General features: G+C 43.8%; 1 protein-coding gene and 2 long non-coding RNA genes across 6 annotated transcripts in view; 1 reads left to right on the forward strand and 2 right to left on the reverse strand.

Annotated features, from left to right (window-relative positions):
- The window catches only part of Gm52294, a 42,281-nt gene extending 23,921 nt beyond the window's left edge, over window positions 1-18,360 (reverse strand). Inside the window, exon 1 of the long non-coding RNA XR_003952283.1 lies at window positions 1-18,360. This is a non-coding gene — a long non-coding RNA (predicted gene, 52294).
- Window positions 1-24,375, reverse strand: part of Pacrg (PARK2 co-regulated) — a 437,183-nt gene that overhangs the window by 130,550 nt on the left and 282,258 nt on the right. The gene's annotated exons all lie outside the window — the stretch shown is intronic.
- Window positions 1-24,375, forward strand: part of Gm16168 — a 76,260-nt gene that overhangs the window by 40,361 nt on the left and 11,524 nt on the right. The window contains exon 3 of one of the 3 annotated variants that reach the window (XR_003952273.1): window positions 18,342-24,375. This exon is cut by the window's right edge and continues 11,524 nt beyond it. The exons of the other annotated variants lie outside the window; for them this stretch is intronic. This is a non-coding gene — a long non-coding RNA (predicted gene 16168). The remainder of the gene's footprint in view (window positions 1-18,341) is intronic. 3 annotated transcript variants of the gene reach the window in all.

The raw sequence follows: 24,375 nt of genomic DNA on the forward strand, positions 1-24,375 counted from the left end.
ATCTTGCTTAGCAGAACATTTTTCCTGCTTTGAAGCCACATGTTCCTCATTTGTGTTTTGCGCTGGCTTGCATGCACAGCGTACAGGTAAGACGAGTCTGAGCCTGTGGATAGGGTCGCAGGAGGGTGGCATTTGCCGCTGGAGGGAAGCAAGAATGCAAAGCCAGAGAAACAGGTTTCTCCCTCAAGCCATTTTAAGTGAAGTGGTGAAGTGCTGACAGATTCTGTTTACAAACAAGTAGCCTCATGTCTTCCGATGAACATGAGGTGATCTTGTTATAGAGATTGCTATCTACTGATCAAGACCCATTCCTTCTAAGCAGAACTTCAAGCTTATCCTTAGCTACATAGCAAGTTCAAGACCAGCTTTGGACCACGAGTCTGTTCCAAAACCCACCATTCTCTCTTAGAACTGGAATGTTTAGTGGACTACATTACTGTCAAGATGCCTGAGCAGTGAGCTCTGGTCCTGTAACTGAATTTGAGACTGACATGTGCCTCTTCCTAATCTCTCACATCACCCATCCACACCAGGTCGGGGATCCTGGGTCCCACTTTGTTTCTCCTCTTTTCTTCTTCAGAGATCTCAAGCAGCATCATTTAAAATTACATCTTCCTAGTGCATAGCATTTGAAGCTGACGTCATTGTAACTCCACTTGGAAGTGAGATAAAGCTTTTGTCCCCTCTTCCAGGAACCCATTCCGTGCAAGCAAGAGCTCGTTTGGTGTTTTTATTCTAGACTCACTAAATGCCATTATAGAGGCTCCGGAGGGGTCCCTCAGCTGAGTCTTGCTCCTGCCAAGAGGATGCTGGCTGATGTCAGAGTCATGTGGTACGGCTGGAGGCTTTGGGGTGGGCTTCCTCAGGCTTCTTCCTAGTTCTACTGCTGAGCTCTGGCTTACAGCCTTCATGGCCTCAATTCTGCTCTCTAAGCAGGGCTGCCGTCAGCTTCACCGGGTTGTGACAGGGCCCTGTTAGCCTCAGGGTGCACGGAAACCGCTGAAAGATTCTCAGAGAAGTAATTCAGCAAGAACAGCATTGTGGTGGTTTTATTTTAAGTAGGAGCTGGGTATCAAAGGGGAAATTCGTTCCCATCCACTTTGTGACTAATGGCTCTTGCTATTCAGATTCGTCATTTTTTTTTTCCTTGCAAGAGATCATTTTGTTGCACCAGGACTAGAATGCTTGTTCTAGTGCTTGAATAGGTAATTGATTAAATTTATTGATGAGCATAATCAAAGGAATGCTATTAAAATAGCCATTTTGGTAAAATATGCATTTATTAGATTTCTAGTAAGCAGCATATATAAAACCAGCCATACATGTGAAAATAAATTAAGTATTTTTCACCTTAAATAAAATAAATCTTATTTTCAAATCTACAGAGATTAAACTTCATTAGCATATTAAACATTAATATACAACAGACTATTATAATGTAATATATTATTTATGTTCAGCTAGACAAATCAAATCATGTCCTTCAGAAATAATGCTCTGTGCAGTATCAGCTGCACATTAAGGGCGAGACAGTAAGCTGGGTCTGAGAGCTGGCCTTTTTATCTGTCTCTGGGGTGTTTAAAGATAAAACCAGTGCAATTCATTAAATAAAAAAATTAAATGAAATAACCAAAAAGTGTTCGGAGAAGGTAGCTAGTGTGCTAAGGTAGGCATGAGAGGGGTTCCAGGAAATAAGAATTTCATATTACACTTGTGTGAACTGTGTTGTTTGTAGCCCAGGTTGGCTTGGAATGTAGTATATAGCCCAGGATGTCCTCCAACTTGCCGCCGTCCTCCCACCTTAGCCTTCAGAGTGCTGGGATTGGATTACAGGTGTGAGCTACGATGCCTGTTTTACACTGGTATATTTTCTCACATATAACAACTGCACACCAGCTTTTCTCTACTGATCTGCACAATGCTTCCATGGGGTTAGGAAGGTCATCATAGCTCATTTCATAAATGAGGACACTTTGCGTTGGATAGCTACTGAGTATGTTTCCTCAGGCTGCGGTGCAGAAGACATAAGCTTGGCAGCCGTAAACAACACAAAGTCATTTTCTCATAGTCTAAAATCAAATTAGTTGAGCCATGTTCCTTCTGAAGGCACTTGGGGAATCTGTTTTACGTTGCATTAGTCAGAATTTCACTGCTGTGGCAAATGTTGGAGAAAATACTGACAGGAGGAAGGGTTTACTTTGCGCATGGTTCATCTGTCAAGGAGGAGAGGGCATGGAGAGCAGAGAAGCAGAGAGAAGAGAGAAGAGAGAGAGAGAGAGAGAGAAAGAGAGAGAGAGAGGGGGGGAAGAGAGGGAGAGAGAGAGACAGAGAGAGCCTGTGCTAGCTCGCTGGCTTCTACCTTTCCTTTCAATTCCGTCTGGGTCCCCAGCCCACACAACACCTCTACACACACTCAGGGGAAGTCTTTCCCCAGCTAATCCTGCCTGGAAACCCCAGAGAAACACCCAGATGTATGCTTTACTAATCTTGACCCATTTGAGTTGGCAGGATGATCCACTTCACTGTATCAGTTTTCTAGAGTCACCCCCATCCTTGTCCTGAAGATTCATCAATGCAGTCTGTCTATTTCCTCTCTGAGTCCTGTCCCATGTGTCTCCTCTTCTCAGAAGGATGCCTGTCCCACTGGGTTAGGGGACTGCCCACCTACTATAATCCTACCCTAATTGACTATATCTCTGCACCCCACCTCCAAATACTGTCACATGTTGGGGTGATTGCCCTTCTCAATTGAGGATGTGTGCAGTGCTGCAGTGTTTCTCATGTGTGGACTTTCCCACGCTGCTTCTACCAAAACCAGACAGAATTTTAGTTGCAGGATCCACTGGGTAGTGAGGTGGGAGCCTATGCTGGGGACGGCTTCAAACATTACACAAGCATGAAGGTCTTACGTGTGTGTGTGTGTCGGTCATAAAAGAGTTTTAAGCAGAAAAGCAGTGGAGTGATCAGGACTTGTAAGGTGCTGTTGAAGACTGGGTAGGAGCTATTAAGATAGTATAGGTTAACTCTAAAAATCAGTCTGGCAGTTTCTCAGACAATTAGACATAGTACTACCTGAGGACCCAGCTGAATCACTCCTGGGCATATACCCAAAAGATACTCCAACATGTAACAAGGACACAAGCTCCACTACGTTCATAGCAGTCTTATTTATAATAGCCAGAAGCCGGAAAGAACACAGATGTCCTTCAACAGAGGAATGGATACAGAATTTACACAGTGGAGTACTACTCAGCTATTAAAAAAAACAATGACTTCATGAAACTCTTAGGCAAATGGATGGAACTAGAAAATATCATCCTGAGTGAGGTAACCCAGTCACAAAAGAACACATATGATAGACACTCACTAATAAGTGGATATTAGCCCCAAAGCTCAGAATACTCAAGATACAATTCACAGACCATATGAAGCTCAAGAAGCAGAAAGACCAGAGTATGGATGCTTCAGTCCTTCTTAGAAGGGGGAACAAATTACTCACAGGAGCAGAGACTCAAGGAAAGGCCATCCAGAGACTGCCCCACCTGGGGGTCCATCCCATATACAGATACCAAACCCAGACACTATTGTGGATGCCAAGAAGTGCTTGCTGACAGGAGCCTGATATGGCTGTCTCCTGAAAGACTCTGACAGAGCCTGACAAATACAGAGGTGGATGCTCACAGACAACCATTGGACTGAGCATGGGGACCCCAATAGAGGAGTTAGGGAATGGACTGAAGGAGCGAAGGGGTTTACAACTCATAGGAATAACAACAATATCAACCAACCAGACCCCCCGAGAGTTCCCAGGGACTAAACTCACTAACCAAAGAGTACACATGGAGGGACCCATGGTTCCAGCTGCATATGTAGCAGAGAATGGCCTTGTCAGGCATCAACAGGAGGAGAGGCCCTTGGTCCTATGCAGGCTCAATGCCTCAGTGTAGGGGAATGCAAGCACAGGGAGGCAGGAGTAGGTGGGTGGATGAGGGAGCACCCTCACAGAAACAGGGGGAGGGGGATAGGGTGGGGGGTTTCCAGAGGGGAAACTGGGAAAGCGGATAACATTTGAAATGTAAATAAATAGAATATCCAATAAAAAAACAGTGGAGGTTAAAGGATGCCAAACCTGCAGATAGATACCAGCAAAAAAGGGGAGGAACAGAAAACAAAGGCTTGGAGGAGGAAGAAGGGGAAGGTATGGTTAGTGCCTTGATCTCTAGATAAAAGGAGGTAGGTAAATGGCCAGATGTGGGCCCAATGAGACCAGGCGGCACAGGTCACTTGGGCACCATGTCAGATTTTACTTCCTATGTTTGGCCACCTCTGCTCTTACAAACTCTTAATTGCATCTGTTTTTATCTCAGAGAGGCACATGCATACAGAACCACAGACTTTTGTCTGTATAGACTGCATAGTTTCACCATTTTCTAGCTCTCCTTTTGAGATATCACCCATTAAGTCCTTTGCATTTCTCCTTTTAATTATTCCAAGATTCCTCAAGAGCTTTGAGAAGCACATACACTCATGCCTGGATCCAGTGTCTACTCAAGACTGTTCTAACTGTCTTATCACTCTCTTTGTTGTTTCCTTTTTCTAGAATGTTTCACCATCTATCTATCTATCTATCTATCTATCTATCTATCTATCTATCTATCTATCTATCTATCTATCTCTACCTGTTGATCTATTTTAGTGAGCATTTACCTTTTGTTAAGCCCTTATTTTGAGGTTGTTTTTTTTTTTTGAAAGAACAAACCCCTGTAGTTTTCAGAAACCCATTTCCCCTACATTTTAGAAGAAGAAATGGAGGCACAGTGAGGATGGATGACCTCAACTCAGAGGGCACAGACAGTAAGAGTCGAGTTCATGCTACTATTTAAGACTCCCTGCTGTGATAGCATTGATTAATTTCTAAGATCTGAACACAGAGGAAGTACAACCCCTAACGTGCATGAGAACACTTAGCGGTCACACACTGAGGTGCATACTCTCTTTAGAGTAGGTAACATATAAGCAATACAGTTGTGAATGGTGAGCCATGACTCTGGTGTGCATGCCCTGTGGAGAGAGACACAGAATCTCTTCTCCATCCCTTTGCTCATCCCTATGTATGTATGCACATATATATCACTTCTGAGCTAGACTCCCAAGAAATGCAAGTACATAAAGATTACAACATATATAATCTCAAGATAGAAGAAGTTCCTGGGGCTGGAGAGTTTGATCCTCAGCATGCATGCAAGCACTAGATATGGTCCTTGGGCTTGGAATCATTGTTGGGGAAGTGGAGACCAGTGAATCCATGACCAGCCTGCCTAGCCAGAGTGCTGAACCTCAGGTCCCAGTGAGAGACTCTTTCCCTCCCTCCTCCAAAGTCAGATGGATGGTTACTGAGGAAAGACACTTACTTAGACTGACCTCTAGCCCCCACACTTTGTAAGCACACATGCACACAGGCACATGCACACACACACACACACACACACACACACACACACACACACACACACACACACAAAGTACCACCTATATCCATCCCTCCATACACAAAGCTCTTGTGTAAAATCTGAGTGCACTTGGGGAACCTGGTAAGATCCCCAAGCCTTCCTTGCTTTCCTCAGGCTCTCATCCAAGGGATACGGTGGACCCCCAGATGCCCGCCTACAGCCCAGCACTCTGATGCTAACGTACTCCTTTCTGAGCTACCACAACCACCCATAGATGTCAGGTGTTTTCCACAATAGTGGGGATCATCCTTAGAATATTCTCTTCTGCATAACATTTAATATACCACCTAGGTTCCTAGCGAAACAACAGATGTTATGAGTGATGTCTATCACATTTTATCATTGCTGGTTTTTATTATAATTTCCTTAGAAGTTTTTCAAAAGAGTGATTGCTACTGGAAGTTAAACACACACACACACACACACACACACACACACACACAGACATGTGTACACACACACACACACACACACAGATTCTCTGAATTAAATGTATTCCATATCTTTATTTAGATGCATGTTTCCCATGGTGTCCAGTTGGGCAAAGTCATGCTGTGTCATGGGCACACAGTTTTATTAAATGGCATCTCAGGTAGTGTCCATGGCTACTCTGGTAAGGGCATTAGCTGTGTCTTTCATAGTCCATGTGAGCAAGCTACCCGAGTTTGAAAGCCTCAGAGACAAGCATCACAGCCCTAACCACTTTAGCTTCCATTTCAGCAGTAAATTAAGTTAGCGAACTTGCATGAGTGTGGCTCGATGTTTTAAAAGGCTCAGCCTATGGACAAGAGGAATGACAATGGCACCCTAAATTCATTTTCTTCCTGATGGGGAGTCATAGCAGAGCCTATCGGTTCTCTTCAAAGCAGTGGGCTTGAAGAGGCCGGACTGCAGCAGCTGCCCAGGCTGGAGACATTTGTATTCCTTCTAATATGCTTAATGCCTCTAAGTAATCAAGTTTTCCCTCGCTCAGCTACTCCCGACTAGAACTAAATTATGACTCTTTACGTTGATGTTTAAACTCACTCTCCATTTACAGTGCAGGGTAATTTCTTAGCTCTTTCCATAGGAAGCCTAGATTAACATCCCGAGAACGAAGCTTTTGCTTTCCCTCCTCAATTTCATCCGTTAAGTGGCTTTCCTGAGCAGAGAGAACCACGGTCTTCAGATAATCTTACCCATTTTGGTATTTTAAAAATGATTACACTTTAAATTCTGAAACCTCCTGGAAATGGGAAATTTCAAAGCTCTTTGGGAAATAATAAACCACAATCAAGGAACAAAGGAATATTAAAAATAAAACATGTGGTGCGTATTCTCATCTTCATATTACACAATGGATAATAGAGACACTGAGACACATGAACGCTGCACACTGGACTTCTGTCCAGACAGTTCACGGTACTTCCACAGGTCCATTACCTCAAAGGCTTCTGGCTGTGCACTTCAGAGGCAGTGTGCGCCCTGGTTTTGGAAACATGGTATGTAAGGGACAGGGCACAACCCAGGCCAGGACTGTCTGATGTCTGCCAGCTCTAGGGACAGTGTTTCTCATGTCTCAGGGAGAGTCTGCATGCTTTTCTGGGTATGGCTGAGCCTTCTGTCTCGTAAACATCACAGCTAATCCCAGAGTCACAGAAAGGAAAGCCCAGAGTTTTGACAGCGATGTTGGAGATGGTGCCCACCATTTCACACACTGTGTGTTACTGTGTTGGAGTGTCTCAAAAGCAAAGGAAAGATCCACGGAGGCCCATGCCTCAGCAGCCCTCAGCACAGCCTCTTAGACTGAAGAGTTGGGGTGAGGAGGGGATCAACTCCAGCACACCCCTGTTGTGCCCATGGTCCTGGAGTGGTGCTGGCAAATGGTGAAGCATCCCTGTGAGCCAAGGGGAATCACTCAGCAGCACCCTCCTTCCCCTTCCTCTTTTCTGCCTGAGCGCTAGTTACTGTGTCAAACTGACATGATTTAGGGTCATCTGGGAAGAGGGAACCTCCATTGAGAAAAGGGCCCCATCAGATTGACCCACAGGCAAGCATGTGAGACTCCTGGGCAGTGGTTCCAGGTTGTATGAGAAAGCAGTCTAAGCATCCACAGGGAGCAAGCAGCACACATCTGCAATTTCTATTCCAGTTCCTGCCTTGAGTTCCTGCCCTGATTCCCTAGACTGTAAACTGTAAGATGAAGTATACCCTTTCTGCCCTAAGTCGCTGTTGGGCATGGTATTTATGACAGCAATAGAAACCAAACTAGAACACTGGGTCCGTCATTAAAAATAAAACAAAGTATTTGTATGTGTGTGTGTATGTATGTGTGTGTGTGTGTGTGTTCGAGTGTGTGCCCATATGGTGTGTGTGTGTCCATGTGTGGTGTGTATATATATATGTGTGTGTTGTATCTATATGTATGTATAGGTTTGTGGTATGTGTGTATGGATGTGTATGCATGTATGTTTGTGTGTATATGTGTGTGGCACATGTGTTTACATGTTTATGTAGCACATGTGTGTATATGTGTTTGTGTGCATCTGTGTAGTATATATGTGTGTGTGTGTGGGGGGGTGTTTGTGGGGAGTGTGTTTGCCACAGCACATGTGTGGAGGTCACAGGACAATCTCAGGCATATGCTCTTCTTGCCTCATTTGCTACAGAGTCTTTTGTGCTTTGCTATTTACTCCACCAGCCTAGTTGGCCCATGGGCTTTAGGGATTCTCCTGTTCCTGCCTCCCATCTCTCAGGGGTGCTCAATTACAGACATAAACTTCTGCTTTTGCTTTACCTGGGTTCTGTGGATGCAAATTCAAGTCCTCAAGCCTGAGTGGCAAGCACATTACTCATGAGCCATCTCTCCAGCCTCATCTTGCCTTGATAGTTATCCTGGATTTTTTTTTTTTTAATCTCAACAAAATCTGAACATATTTGCTGATAACAGGAATGTTTTTTTCAGAGGTTATTTTACTTTCACCTCTGCAGTGCCCTTTTAGAATCTTTCGCCATGACTTACTATGCCATATTTTAATTTAATTGAGGAGATGTGGAAGGAAGGTGAAGCCTGAGACACTGGGTGTCAGAGAGATCGGGAGAATTATTGTGACCTGTCTAAACTGCGTTCACTCTGTTCTTTTTGTAAATGCCTCATAAATACTCAAGACATTCTTGGTTTCAAAGCTGCATGAAAATAAAATGTCATAGAAATTAGTTCTGTAACATGAACAGAAGTGGAAGGAGGAGAGGGTTATCTAGAGGGGAGAGGTGGATTCAGTGGGTGTCCCTGTGGTGGTTCTGGGGTGCTGTGTGGAGGCCAGCCACCCATTGGGAGGTGTCAAGCTTATCTTGGGGCTAGTGAGATGTCCTTTGTCTTTGTTCCTGAGAGACGTATAACACCATTGTATTGATATCCTGTTGTAAACGAAATTGTTATTTGGCATAGAGTTTTAAAACATTAGCTTTCATATTCATATACAAGAGTTTAATCAGAGTTAACCTAAACAAGGAATTATGCTCATCCTAGAAGTAGCAGGTTGCCAAATTAAAGACCAGTGCCAGATATGGGATATCTCTTCTGGAGTAGGTGATCAGGAGCCTCCAAACAATAGAGGTTATTGACATTATTCTTAATTGCTCAAAAGAACGTTGATAAGACCTCGTTTCTGAAGACATCACACACATTGAGTATAGGATATGAAAGAAATCAAATTGATATTGACTATGAAGCTTCCTTTCTGATGGCCAGCTTTCATTGCACTAGAAGTAGCTATGTCAGCTGCTGGGGGACAATGGGGTTATCACTAGCAACATCATCCAACTGTGAACTTTGTTAAATGCAGTAATGACTGGAGTGGAAATATATGCCCATTGCTATAACAGTGGTGTGGATATTAGGTGGGTAACCAGCAGCTTACTGATTGGACGTAAGGCCCACTATGCATGAGGCAACATGTCTATACTGTAAGTCTGTCGTGTTCAGATGGCACTGTTTCACTGAGCCCTCCATGACCTCTGGTGTCTACAGTCTTCCTATCTTCCAAAATGGCCTCTGAGCCTTGGGATGGGATATGAACCCACAGTGGGGGACCTCATGGGCCCTAAGGGTGAACCTGGACAAAGTGAAGAGAATAAATGTCACTAGAATACTCAGCCATAAATAGGACATTTATTCCAACCTCACCCCAAAGGTGTAGGGACCATCTTGGAAGAGGGGAAGGAAAGATTGTTAGTGTCAGAGTTCTTGGAGGATCAATATGAACAGTATCTCCTGCACATGACAGAATGGTTACAGGCAACTACTGCTGCCTACATAAGACCTACATAAGATCAAGTCAGTAAGTATCTTAGCCTGAAGGGGGGAGCGGTTTCTGAGCATTTACTACTGGCTGAGTAGCTATGGACAGTTAGTTACCGGCTTCTGAGGGAGGGAGGGGTGGTAAGTTTGTTTTGTTTTTGTTTTTTTGGTTTTTTTCCATGACAGGGTTTCTCTGTATAGCCCTGGCTGTCCTGGAAATCACTCTGTAGACCAGGCTGTCCACTCAGAAGTCTGCCTGCCTCTGTCTCTCAAGTGCTGGGATTAAAGGCGTGTACCACCACCACCCGGCTCTAAGGTTTTTTGTTTTTTAATGGTTAGGTCCCTGGTGGGTTGACCATGCTTCATTGATGGACCCACATCCAGGAGCATATGGGCAGCACAGACTAGATGTGTGGTATTTTCAAAAAGAAGAAGACATAGACTTGGAAACCGTCTCCCTAAGGGCTACCCTATAGTACTGGAGGGAGCCTTGCAAGCTGCTGAGGGGGAAAACAATTGTCTTATCTAGTGGTAATGGCGATACCCAAGAACAACAGCTATGACTAGAATGGCAAGAGTGACCCAATGTCCTGGGGTGACTGCACTTGAAGCCACTTGAAAGGAGGGAATTCATACCTGGTACTATAAACTTAGCCTACTACTGATGGTCGGTGAGGTCATGGACCCTAGAATACAACTTACTACTGTCATGTTTCTAATCAGTGTGGTTTCTAACTATATTCTAATACCTATCTCTCACCTATCACTGAAGAAGCGCCTTTTTTTTTTTTTAATTTTTGTTTTGCTGTAGACAGAGACGACTATAAAAAAAATCCCACAATGGGTACAAATGCAGAGAACAAGTGAGTGTGAGGTGCCCAGTCCAGGTGGATACATCTGCACTAAGGCTTTGGGAAAATTACAGAAGAGGGGGCAGAAGGATTGTAAGAGCCAGCCCACCAGGAAGGGATGTCTGTTGTGGGATGTCTTCTGTATATGACAAGGAGTTTGCACCCAGGATATCAACAATATGGCTTCCTAGACACGCTCTGAAAGAGGATATCATTAATTGACATGCCAGTGTGGATGGGGCATTCTCACACCTAGAAGAAGGGCCACAGACAATGGATGGTTGTTGAGACAGAAAGAATCAGTCTTCCCCAGGGCAGAGCTTCTTGATAGGTTAGCCAGTCTCCAGTGTTCAGCAGGAGATTGTGTGATAACAGTTATAAACGGAAGGATACAAGGCCATGGGTTTGAGAAGGGGTGAGATGGGAAGCTGGAAGGAGAGGGAGGAGGAGAATGATGGAAATACAGTATTAAGATGGGAAGTTCTCAAGAACATATAAAAAAAGAAGATATGGAGTTTGTGGTGTAGGTGGGTAGGTGTGCATGTGGAATGGGTTATGGGACAATGTGGGAGGGGTTAAGGGACAAGTGGGAGGAGTTAAGGGGTGAAGTGGGAGGAGTTAAGGGATGAAGTGGAAAATGAATATGATCAAAATACACTGTGTAAAATTTCCAAATAATTAATGAATTAAAAAAAACCCTCACCAATTTAGTTCACTCTAAAAGATTGTACATTTTTTTGTGTGTTTATATCTTTTGAGAGAGGGTCTCTCTGGGTAGTCCTGGCTGCCCGTGAATTTGCTCCATAGACTAGACAGGATTTGATCTCAGAGATCTGCTGGCCTCTTCATCTCAAGTGCCAGGATTAAATATGTGCACCACAACTGCCTGGCAAAATTGTGCATATTTATGGCTACTGTGTGATGTTGCTATTCATGTACACCATAGAGTACTTTGTTTGAAATAATCTCTAATCCTAGAATTCTCTACCCCTCAATGGCTTCCTTCACAGAGGGATGGAGAGATGGCTCAGTAGTTAAGAGTATACATTGCCCTTGCAGAGAACCAAAGTTTAGTTCCCAGAACCCAGGCGCAGGGGATCAGAGGGTGGCTTCTGAGCTGCAGACACTTGTACTCACGCATACACATACCAGGCCCCAAACACACAGGAGTTGCAAAAGCTTTTACAAGACTCTGCAGTTAGGTATCTATCTGCTCTTCCAGTCTTTTCCTAGTGGGTTACTAGGACACACGTGCATGTGTGTGTGTGTGTGTGTGTGTGTGTGTGTGTGTGTACATGTGTACTTGTTTCATCTTACTGTGGTTCTGTTTTCCAAGGAAGAACATATGCATCATTTCATTAAAACCCTGCAGTATCCAATCTGCTATCGAGGAGCGTTTAGAAGATTAAGGAATCTTTATTTCAGCATCACTGCTGCTATCTCTGGGGTACAGTTTCTTCTGTAGGAAAGAGCCAAAGGCTTGACTGGACCCACACTGGAGAGATACTGTGTATCTTTAAATACTGTGTTCATTCACCTTCTCATTAGCTCTTAATAAGAATGTCCACTTCTGTGGAGGTCCATGAAACTGCAGGGCCATAGACAACGCATTGTGACTTATTACTTTACCAATGGAGCTGATTATCCCTACTCTTTCATGAAACAAATTTGGAGTTTATTAAGAAATAGCTTTAACACAGATTTAAATACAGCCCTGGGGGAGAGGCAAGGGAAAGACAGAATGGCCAGCTCCACCTTTTGGATTATTACTCTGAACCCCAGAATTTGTCTTATTGCACATTCTAACATGGTTCATCTTCATCTTGTTTACGGCTGGGGCTCTAGCCCCATTACTGTTCCCATTCCCACGTGACAGGCAACTCTATATTGAGTTTCCCTGTACACCAGTGTTTCATTCTGTACAGTCAGATTCATGGGTTTCTTTTCTTTGCTGTTTTGTGTTGTGACTAAGAATGCCTCCCTCATCCTGACAGCATCCATCCAATAAAAATGACCATGCATTTTCTTCTAGCACATTTATAGTTTTACTATTTCACATGTAGATCATTAAACCTCTTGAAAAGCACACGAGAATACACACCCTGACTATATTTTCTCCCAAATGGAAAGATGATTAACCTCATCCTGCCTATCAGACAATTTAGTTCTTTTGATTAGAAAAAAATTCACATTTATTTAATCTTTAGTTTTTCACACACATTTGTTTCTGAGCTTCCCCCTGTTTCTACTGACTTATCTTTCAGTTCCACATTGCTTAGTGGAGGGCAAATACTTTCCCTTCCTGCACTTCTGATTTCTCTTCTTCTTTTATCATTCTAAAATAATTCTTTAATGTTTTTTTTATAAAACTATAAGGTATGTAGACTACATATCTAAGAAGTTCATACTCTGCCTACACACAAAGGGAGTTCGTTTTTTAGTGTCAGAATAAGAGTCTTTAAATATTAGCAACTATATGAAGAATCACAGAGCAGCACTCCAGCAGAACAGAATGAAGCTCAGAGTACCAGAGCCTCTTCCAGCTCCACCCCAACACAATATGAGCCTCAGTCGTCATTTGGTTTCTTTCTTCAGTGTCCCATTTCTGGGGAGATGCTGGGCGCTAGCTACTTTAGGGGACCGGCATCTCTCTCTGCCCTGGCTAGTTCTTATGTGAACACAAGGGAGGGTCATCGGGGAGGAAGGAATCTGTGGTGGTTTGAAGGTAAATGGTCCCCATAGGCCCAGGGAGTAGCACTATTAGGAGGAGTGGCCTTGTTGGAGGAAGTGGCAACTGGGATGGGTTTTTCAGATTCTCAAGCCAGGCCTAGTAGCTTTCTGCTCCTGCTGCCTATCCGTCTGGATGGTGGCGTAGAACGCTTGGCTCTTTTCTCAGCATCACGTCTACTTGTGTGCCTCCATGCTTTCTGCTATGATGACAATTATTAACTGCTGAACTGTTAGCCCCAATTAAATATTTTCCTTTATAAGAGTTGCTGTGGTCATGTTTTCTCTTAACAGCAGTAAAACCCTAAGACAGAATCTTAATGAAGAAAACACCTCTATAGGAGCGCCCTGTAGGCAAGTCTGTAGGGCATTTTCTTCATTGATGATTGATATAGGAGCCCATTGTATCAGCCATGCACAACCCTCTGTAATTTAATAGTAACCCCCCTCAATAACCCAATTAAAATGTGAGCATAGATAGAAATCTACCCCTAAAAGACATACAAATGACCAAATGCATATGATACAATGCTTAATACCATTCGTCACCAGAAACATGTGAATCTAAACCACCATGAGCTCTGGTCTTACACCTGCCAGAAGAATCTCGATCACTTGTATGGGGGAGGGGAGAGTAAAGAGTTAAGGGGGTTCTGGTGAATGTATATCCTTTAGACAGATTGACACTGGAAAGCCAATAAAACGCTCAATAGAAGTTACAAAAGATAATCAAAACGAAGCCATCATGTGGGTTAGTGGTGCTACCCATGGACATTTGAATCCTGAAGATTTGAGGCTAGAATCCTGAGAAGCAAGATCCTTTGTGTTCTGTATTGGCTCACAGTGGCCAAGATATGGAAACAACTCATTGTGTACTGAAAAACAAATGGGTGAGAAAACATGATTCATATGTGCAATATGAATCTGCCTCAAAAGAAAAGGAAACCCTATCAACCTTGACAAGAAGGATGGACTGGACGATATTATGCCAGCGTGTAAGTCAATCACAGACAAATCACTCCATGGTTTCTCTTTATATGAAAACTCATCAAGCATGCAGAAGAGTGGTGGGCTTTGGAGATGATGGATCTATTTATTGTCTTCATTTCAGTGATAACAGGAGTGGACACATAGCTCAGAAAACTGAATAAATATATATTGTCTGTTTTTTTGTTTAATAATTATATGCTAATAGAGTTTGAAAATGAGTGCATTTTAAAAATACTATGATGAAGATGAAGACTATAAATGTTCAGAAAGTCAGAAATATCTGCTGAATTCAAGGAACCTCTGTCTGTCTGATTTTTATGGCTTTTATCTAAATATTCTTATTTATACTTGAAACATTTTGTGTTCTTACCAGAAGCATAGCCCTCCCCCCTCCACCCCATAGCTTGATATATCCATGGTAGACATGATGAATGAGATTTGAAAATCAAAGGAAGTGGAATATTAGCAAGAGGTAAGAAGTATTCTCAAACCAGGGCCTTGGCATCACCGTGACAGGCTCTTATCCAAGGAATGGAAAAGAAGGGGAGAATAGGCTGCACACAGTGCTTCGTAGCACACACAGGGTTTTTATCATACTTGGTCTTCAAAAATCATCTTAACTGACCAGAGGCTTTTCATGGAGTTTGGTGAACCTCAACTTGCACTTCAAGCATTCATTTGCTTCTAGGAACGCCTACTTAATTGAGTGTGGATGGGGACAGACATTTTTCAGGTTGGTGCTGATGATACTTCAGTTTCATGATTTTGATCCAGAAAGTGGGACATTTCCTAGTTCTTGGGTTCAGAGAAATTTCCATTGTGTTCTTTAAGCAACATTTTTGAAGCCCAATGGATAGATGCTTCCAGGGTCTGGTGAACCAGGGTATGGTTCCTGGATGAGAGCTGTCATGGGAGGTTTTACAACTTGGCAGGGGAGGATCCTTCACCACCAAGACTCACACAGGGGTTTTTGAAGACAGGGTCCTTCATACTTCTTAGTTGCAAAGTTTTTTTTTTTTGCTTATACAGGAGCTACCCTGGTTGAAAAAGAGTTGAGAATAGTGGCATAATTCAACTTTGCACAGGGTAGAAACTTAAATAAGACAACTTCATTCAATCTATCTTCCTTGTCTAGTATAAACTTATCTCATATCCCATAGCCTGGGATCAGATATCTTTGTGGTGTGCAGCTGTCTGGCCTGTGAGGGCTCCAGGGCCTCCCCTGAAGGAGCCTGTCAAGTGAGCATTCCCTGCAGTGAGGATGAATCAGATGATTGTGATGGGGATGCACACAGACTTGGCTCATAGGGCACGTGAGCATCACGGGGGAGTCCTCTCACATGAGCACCATACAACAAAGCTTCTAGAAGGCCACTGGTAATCCCATGACAACGCCTCTTTCCAAAAGTAGCTATATACCAAGTCATGTATTCGAGCACAGTCATCTCAGAGCCGCACAGACCCAAGCCCTCTATGCCCAGCTCTTCAGCAACCTCCAGTCACTGCTCTGTTAGAATGGAGCAAAATGCAGTAGGAAGGAAGCCGCAGGCTGGATGGGTCCCAGAAATGGACATTTGGCTTTTCAAACATGGAAAAGGAAGGTGCCAGACAGCTCATTTGATCTTCCAGCCCCTCAACGCAAACCCATATTTAATGCTATGAGAAGAAAAACAAGCACCAGCAACAATGAACAGCCACAGTGCTGACATCACCATGGGAAGGGGAGCTTCAGGGGGGTACTACAGGGCATCTCCCCGCCCTTGTTGTTAGCACCATCTTACCACGTGGACACCACAGCTGGAGAAGCATTAGAGCATCACCGGCTGTCCCTACCCTCTTCAACAGCTATCTCTAATGAGAGCCATAGACAAAGCCCTCGCTCAAGCATCTCCAACTGTCCAGTGTACAGGTTATGAGGTCTAACACACGAGGACTGATGCCATGCAGGAGAAGTGTGGCTGGGCTGACACTTCACTGGCTGAGCTGTTCTTATCCCTTCATACCTGTGTGTGTGTGTGTGTGTGTGTGTGTGGCAGGGGGAAGGACACAGTCCAGTGAAAGCAGACTGCTGCTAATCCCATGGCCACAGTGCCAGGAAAGAACACTTTGAATTACTCACTGGGTGTCAGTGATGTGTTCCTGAGAGCTTTAATCTCAGAGGTACATGCTGTCGGTACTCCGCTGCCACAGACCAAGAGCCTGCTGCAGAGCTGGGGCTGCAGTGGAGTCTCTCTGGGCTCTGGCTCTCCCAGGTTAAGTGACCATCAGACACCTACTGGAAGAGGACAGCAGATGGTGGCCCTGGGACCTGCTGATGCGGTCCTCTTTGCAAGTGTGTTTTGGGTTTGTGTTTTAAGAGCCTCCAAAAGACTTTGGTTAATCTGGCCACAGCCACATGACAGATACCATTCCTGGATACTGTCACACACTCTCCAGATTTCTCCTGTGCTTTGTCAGAGGGGGATCTGGAGAATAATTAAATAAACTAGACCTTCTGCGTGTTCCCAGGAACGGAGAGGAGAGGAGAGGAATGGGCAACTCTTTATCTGTTCTGGTTTCAAGGACTTCTCTGCAAAGAAACTGAAGGTAGAGGAGAGAGAGACAGGAATCTAGTTCTGCCCGGGAGTTAGATGCTCTTAGAAGCCCTAATTAAGTCGTTCAGAGTGCAGCCCTTAGAGGCAGATTTAACACGGAACTTCTGTTACCTTATTAAGTCAAACAACTTAGAAACCATATGTCTCCTAAAAACTGGAACATATTTGTTTACAAACATACATCCTAAGTGACGAGATGTATAGAAAATAAATATGACACCCTCTGAATTTTTAAAACCAGTTCTTTACTAAGTTAGGAAGTAAAATAGGTAAAGTAGGGTGAGCTTAAGACAAGTAACACTTCCTCCTAAGAGCTCCAAAAGACGGACCCACAAATAGCAAGCAGTGGGCCGGGTGGTAATCTCGGTATTTAGTCCTCGTTGGTGTTTGGGGAGTGGCTGTTAGCATGCATGAGCAATGTTCCATGGAGCCGTGCAAACTGGCCTCTTGCTCCTCCCCACTCCACTCGTCTCCAGTCCTTGGGTGGGGAGACTCAGAATCCACCCACATCGCACATTCCCTACAAAGGAGAGCTATGGCAGGGCCTAATCTCATTCCCAACTGCATTCAGACTCTGCCTTCCTCTCTCCTTGGGAACTTTGTTCTGCACCCTCCAAGCTCTTGCTGTGCCCATGATCCTCCTGACTTCTGAGGAGTTCTCACCCCGGAGCCTGGGTAGGGGAGCCTTCACCATATGAGCCCAGTCCCCATGCCCCCACAAAGCCACTGCCTTCCTCCTGTGCCTCTGCACCAAAAGCAACCACACTCTCACCCACCTCTTAGATAGAATTCTTCCCTCTGTGGGGAAGAGAAGGGGAGAGATGGGGCTTGCCAAATGGCCAGTGTGGTGAGCCTGCCCTTCCGGCAACCTCTGAGAGTGCGCTGCCCTGGGTCCTGGCAGTGCCTTCAACACATCCTGTTAGGGCCGACTGCCACGCCTGGCTCCACCACCTGCCCCTTCGATTTCTAAAATGGCACGACTGTCCGGATGCTCAGGATTTCTCTCCCTTCTCACCTCCCTCCTTTCCTCACTCTTCTCTTCTTCCCTTCCTCCCTCTCTTTTTCTTATTTTTTCAATAGAAGATCAAACCCAAGATCATGTCCATACATGTTATTCAAGTGTTATCCTTCCTACAACTAAATTCATATATTTAATATATTATATTAATTTATTTTATGTTTTTAAACAAGGCCTTGGTAAGTCTGACCAGGCCTAGTGATCCCCCTGCCTCACTCAGCTCTATAACTGGGAATACAGTATGTGTCCCCATGCCTGGGTTGCCAGTTGATTCCAATCGTCTTCACTCTGCATATCCACCCTTAGTGGACTTTTCAGAGTTTTAAAGTGCTATCTTTCAAGAGTTCTCATCATCTTTATTTTCTCACTCAGGTTCTCAAGCTCTGACCTAATTCATAGGAACGGCTCCCCAGCAGACATGCCCTCCCCCCGAGTCTTTCAGAGGCCATGGCTAAGCTGCAGTTGACACCTTTACTTCCTCACACCTGAGCTGCTGTCCTGTCCGTGGTTCTACTGCGTTCCAAAGCACAGAAAAACTAATTCTATGTTGTTCTGTTAGCTCATCACTTCGGATGCAAAGCAATTATTAGGAATTCCACTCAACAAATTAAGCCCCTTCATGTTTCCCTGTCCTAAAGATCATGTCTGTGTCTCAGGTGGGAGGGCTGGCCTTGGAGAGCTTGTCTCCTGAGCCTGTGGCATAGACTTTTGTGTCTTGGAGCTTGTGGCATCTGAAGCAGCTTGCTTTTAGCGGGCAGGTACAATGAGGGGCCGTGATAGAACTATCAGACCCTGTTAGGCCTAAAGAGGAAATGAAGGAAGGGACTCGAGTTTTCTTTCTTATCAAGTGATCTCCCTAGAATAGAATGGAATGTGGAGGGGATGGCGGGGGCCCTGCCTGTTATGTGGACTTGGCTGAATTTGAGTGACAGGTGGCTATGGTAATAGATAGCATTATAAAACTGCATGGTCATCCTGCTATTTTTGAAGTCCTCGCCATCCCTCACCAACTCGTGTGCGCGAGCGCGTGTGTCGATGCATGCGTGCCTGCTTGTGTGTGTAGATCCGAGGACAACCCTGGGTCTCAACGCTCACCTTCAACCTAGTTTACGATGATGCTGTCTTTCTTGATTGTAGCTGTGCATGCCAGGGTGGCCGGCCTAAGGGTTTCTGGGCCTCTCCTGTCTCTGTGTCCTGACTTGCTGTAGGAGGTCCGGGCTTCCAGATACACCCTGCTCTGTGTGGCTCTTAGGTATGCAAACTCAGGCCTTCATGCCTGTGGGCAGGTTGTCCACTGAGTCATACCCAGGCCCTCACCCTGGTCATTTCCTTTCCAGCTTGTCAGTCAGAAGGCACTGCTTGCCACACAGCTGGTCCTGTAGCTGTTACTGCCCTGTGTGAGCTTTTGGTTGAGGGCAGGGCAGTGGGAAACACAGTCCAACCAGTCCCTCCATTCTGTTTGCATGATGTCCCTTTAGATATGTCACTGTTAGGGGGCCTTACTGCCTGGGAAGAGTCACTAAGTACACACATATAAATCTGCCCTTCCAGGAAATGCAAATATCATGCCTCTCTCTGTGTTCCCTGAGGTCCTGAAATGTCCATTTAATGAACCTACAAAAATAAAGCTTTTTTACAAAAATCTTACTTTCACAGATTTTGGGAGGTATAATTAACAAAAGTAATATGCAGTTAAGCCATATAGTGTGATATTTTTATATGCATAAATTGTGAAGTGATTACCATAATCAAGTTAATTACTATATCTATCACCTCATATAATTTTGTGTGTGTGTGTGGGGGGGGATATGAGAACATTTGACACCTACTTTTAGCAAAGTTCAAGTCTGCAATACAGAATTCCCAACTGTAGTCACTATGTGTTAGACCTTTAGAACTTAGAGTAGAAAGCTTGTACTGTGACCAAGCCACTTCTTGCTACTTCTCCCCACAGAGTGACCACAACTGTAGCCTATGCTGCTATGAGTCTGAATATTTTCAATTTATCCTGGGAGTGAGGTCATCAAGTATTGGACTTTCTGTTATGGCTCACAGTAGTAAAATGTTCTCCGGGTTCATGTATCCATGGTGTTGCGGATGGAGGTGCTGCTGTAGTGCGATTGAATAGCACGCATGCAACACCTATGCATTTATATTTTATTTAAGACATATTTTTAAAAATATTAATTCATATATGACAAAGTCCCTTGAGAACATTTGCTTGATGATCGCTGATGAGCAAAATTCTTAACTAAAATCCAATAAACAACATGTAATTTTCTTATCTCTAAACAAAGCATCGTAACTGGCTTAACCATGTTTGTTCCTGTGTGTTCTCAGCTTTGTCAGAAGAGTTAAACTCAGGGTAATTAGGAAGTTTTCATTCCTAACTTTCTTAGTATACTTTTTGGGGGGGGCATTTTTTTTTAAAAATTAAAAATTAAATATTTAAAAAATTTGAAAATATTTTAAAAATTAAAAAATACATTTAAAAAAATTTACAGAGGTTAGAAGAGGGCATCAGATGCCCTAGCAATTGGAGTCACAAGCTTTTGTGAACTAAGCTTTTGTAGGTGTTAGGAACTGAGCTCTGGTGTTCTGGAAAAAGAGTCCCACAAGTAGTGGGAGGTAAACATTGTACCACACACAGCCTTCCCTGGGAATACTTTTTCTGTTTCTTTGCATACTTTATGATTTAACTTGTTATAGGCTGCACATAAAAGTAAAATAAATTTAATGATCATAAAATACTAGGTTTCCTTACTTGTCTGTGGTTTGCTGATTTTGATTTTTCTTTTAGTCTCTGTACCATCTTTTGTTAAAAATAATTTATTTTATTTTATGTGCATTGTTGGTATGAGGAGAATGTCAAATCCCCTTTAACTGAAGTTACAGATAGTTGTGAGCTGCCATGCAGGTGCTGGGAATTGAACCCGTGTTCTTTGAAAGAGGAAGCAGTGCTCTTAACTATTGTGCCATCTCTCCAGCCCTCCTGATTTTGATGTTTTAGTTTTTTATTGTTGCACTGGTACACATTGGTCATCATATTGAAGCATACACCTAAAGTCTTAGATGGTTATAAAGGCTATGTGTTTCTTTGGACATGGGCAATGCCTTGCCCCTGCCCCCGGAAGATATGTATTATATGCTTATTATTTTTTTTAATATTGTTTCTAATGGAGAGCAAGAGAAAATAAAAGGGAAGAAGTGGTACCAGAAATTGCTTTAGCCAAGTAGGGAAAGGCTTGTAACAAGAACGGGTAGAGAGGTCGATCCAACACAAGGTTAGGGGTTGCTGGCAGCAGGTGAAACCCACATGTCCAGGTTTGGGAGGTCAGGTTTTCTGTGTATAAGCTACTCCATGAGTGTGTGCCCATCTGCCCACCATAGGGCAGGCAGGGAGATGAGTAGTTGCTTCCTTGCAATTGAAATGGACCAAAAGTGACCACAAATGATAACAGAGGCCTTCCCCTGAAAGTCACAAACCTTAGACTCTAGAGGTGAGAGGAACTTTCTTCCAGGGCAACTATGGTCCACATGGAAAGTCAGGTCCCCTGAGCTTCCAGCCCACCATCATCCCAGAAATCCTTTCCTTCAACTATTTGCTTAAAAAAAAAAACAAATTTAATAATATGATACAAATGTTACCCCAAACACAAGTACATCAAGTGAAAAACTATATTATTTGACTAGAAATATTATGGATTAAACATTTACTTGAATTCAGAAAGTGATTCATTTTCTAAAATGTGTGCCCCTTGGGCCTACAAATGTCAATTGGCTAGAATTTGATTCATAGACTACAGTGCCAGGAAGAGGTTTGTTAGATACAAGTACACCCAAGCTTGTAAGCACATTCCCCAAAGAGAAATGATCGTGCCCTTAGAATGAGGACAGGGAGAAAAAGACCATGGCTTAGTGTGAAACAGACTGTCAAAAACACAACTCAGCCATTGACTAGAGTACATTGGAACATGGAGTTTCTGTGACATTGAGACGACTATCAGTGCTCTGACACTGATCACAGGCAGGCTGTTGGGAGAAGGTTAAATATAAAAAATAAAGACACACCCTTGAATGCACTGAACTAGACCCTTCAAACCCAGCATACAGAGCTTCCTATAGCTGGTAAATCTATGGCTACCAAGCTTGAAGGTTGAATGTTGTTTGTCTCAGGCAGCACAATGTGCTGTGTGAATATTGTTTGTGCCAATGCCTCATGAAGCATGGAAGTGGCAGGGACTCCTTGCATTTACCCCATATTTCTGTGAGGGGCTTGTTACGGAAAGCATCTCCTTCAGTGTACCTTGTCCTCTGGTACGGTATTGATTTTGTCAGTGTTTACAATCCAGAAACTATTGATTCCAGCAGCTCAAGTAAGACATGAGCTGGGTGGTTGGGATTAATTACAGTTGGAGGGAAAGGGTAACTCGAAGGAAGACTAGGACTTTCTGCTTCTTGGAAGGTTCTGGAACAAAAGGCTTTGCCAAGTGTGGGTGGTGAGAAGCTGGGAGTGTGTCTGGCTTGACTGTAATGACCCACTTGCTCTGAGCTTCAGGAAAGAAGTTGAGACCTGGCCACGGTGCATGCATTACAGAAGGCCTCACCAGAAGGGGACAATGGGGACAGAGCCACTTGGGTTTGACACATTTGAAGACATGGAGATATTTATCTTTGCTACTTGCTAGCTGAAGAAATACATAGCCAGAAAGATTGAACGCCTGACTTATGTTTACAAAAGCCACGGAAGCACAGAGGTACAACTACGTTCAATTCTGCTGGCTACTTGTATGACCTCTCACAGGCTGTAGCCTGGTCCTCCAAAGTCATTGTCTCGCTTATGCAACACATCTGAGGGCCTGTTTACCAGCTGACCATTCCCAGGCTGCCTCAGTACCTCAGTTACTCTTGTAAGGAATAGGTGTAAGTGTAAGGTTTTACAGGCTCCGCTCTGGTCTGCCCAGCTCACCTGGCATGACTGGCAAATAAGGAACCATCAGTGAGGACAACAGTGTGATTACTAGGAGTCTCAGGTAAGATCAATGCATGTCCACAAGATTCAGCTGTCCTCTCCAGCCCAGGTCAAGGCTTCCCTGGGTATAAATGCTATACAGTATAGATGAGCACCCACCATCACCATCACTGTCATTATGGACACCACCAACTGAGACACCACACATGTAATCAAATGTTTGTTCCAGTCAATGGTCAACACTTGGTACTCTACATGATGCTTGGTGCCCAATGAAATGCAGGGAACAAAGAAGGACGGAGTGAAGGAAAGCTTTGCTGTGAAACCTGTGTCAGAAGAAGGGGAACAGGTCCATCTGTAGCAAATGCTTAGGGCCAGTTCTTCCCAGGCTCCCACAGGCCTTAAAGCCTTCAGCTCCACGACCCAGAAATCCCCTCGGAGCGATCTGGCACGTTATGTTTCATTTCTTCCTAGGCATCGGATTGTGCACTTGACTTTCTATGTTGGGCCCAACTTTCAGATTTCACTGTGCTCCCTTATCCAAGCACTTTCTCATGAATGGGCTTCACAGAACCCAGGGAAGTATGCACTCAAACTGTTAGTTAGCCAAGAGAAGAAATTTTAAAGATTAAAAACAAACAAACAAACACCTAAACTCCAGAAATGTTGATGTGTTTACCTCGAAAAGTTCAGTTGGTAGGTTGACCATTTCTACTACTATGATGCCATTTGTCCCAAGCACATAGGATCTAAGCTTTTAAATCACTGAAAATTAAAACTAAAATATCAGGCAACCATAAAAGATTTTAACCTCTTAAAATGGAAGACCAGAAAGCCACAGAATATTATACAATTATTTTGTTCTGCAAGTTCTTAGAGGAGCCGGAGGTTTTCCCCTCTAAGACTGGGACTGGGACAGCAATTCTGATTTCTGCTGCTGTGGGGAAAAAAAGGAATTGACTGTCCCAGATGAGGTGGATTAGCAAGCATCAGAAATGGAGAAGGTGTGTGTGCGCATGCTTGGGCATGTGTGCTATGTGTGTGTGTGTGCTGTGTGTGTGGTGTGTGTGTGTGTGTGTGTGTGTGTGTGTGTGTGTAAATAAAGTTGTAAATGAAAAAGTATTGAGACAGGAACGTGATTGAATTTTGAGGTGCAAGGGGAAGAGAATATTGAAAGATTACTCCATTGCATTCTTTTTTAAAAGTTGGCTGGTAAAGCACTCTTACAAATAATCCAAGATTTTCTTTGGCGTTATGAGACATGACACTGAATCCAGTCAGTTGGGCTATTCCCTGTCCAATAAAATGATACTCAGAAAAAGGATAGGAAATAATCAAGATGTCAGCAAGCCCAGGGATGTGTTGACAGTGCTCTGTTAAGGTGATATTTTGCTTTCAGGCCAGAGCAGTGATCTAACATTCTATCCTGTAGAG

Source organism: Mus musculus, chromosome 17 (genome assembly GCF_000001635.26).
Source record: "Mus musculus strain C57BL/6J chromosome 17, GRCm38.p6 C57BL/6J".
NCBI classification, from domain to species: Eukaryota; Metazoa; Chordata; class Mammalia; order Rodentia; family Muridae; genus Mus; species Mus musculus.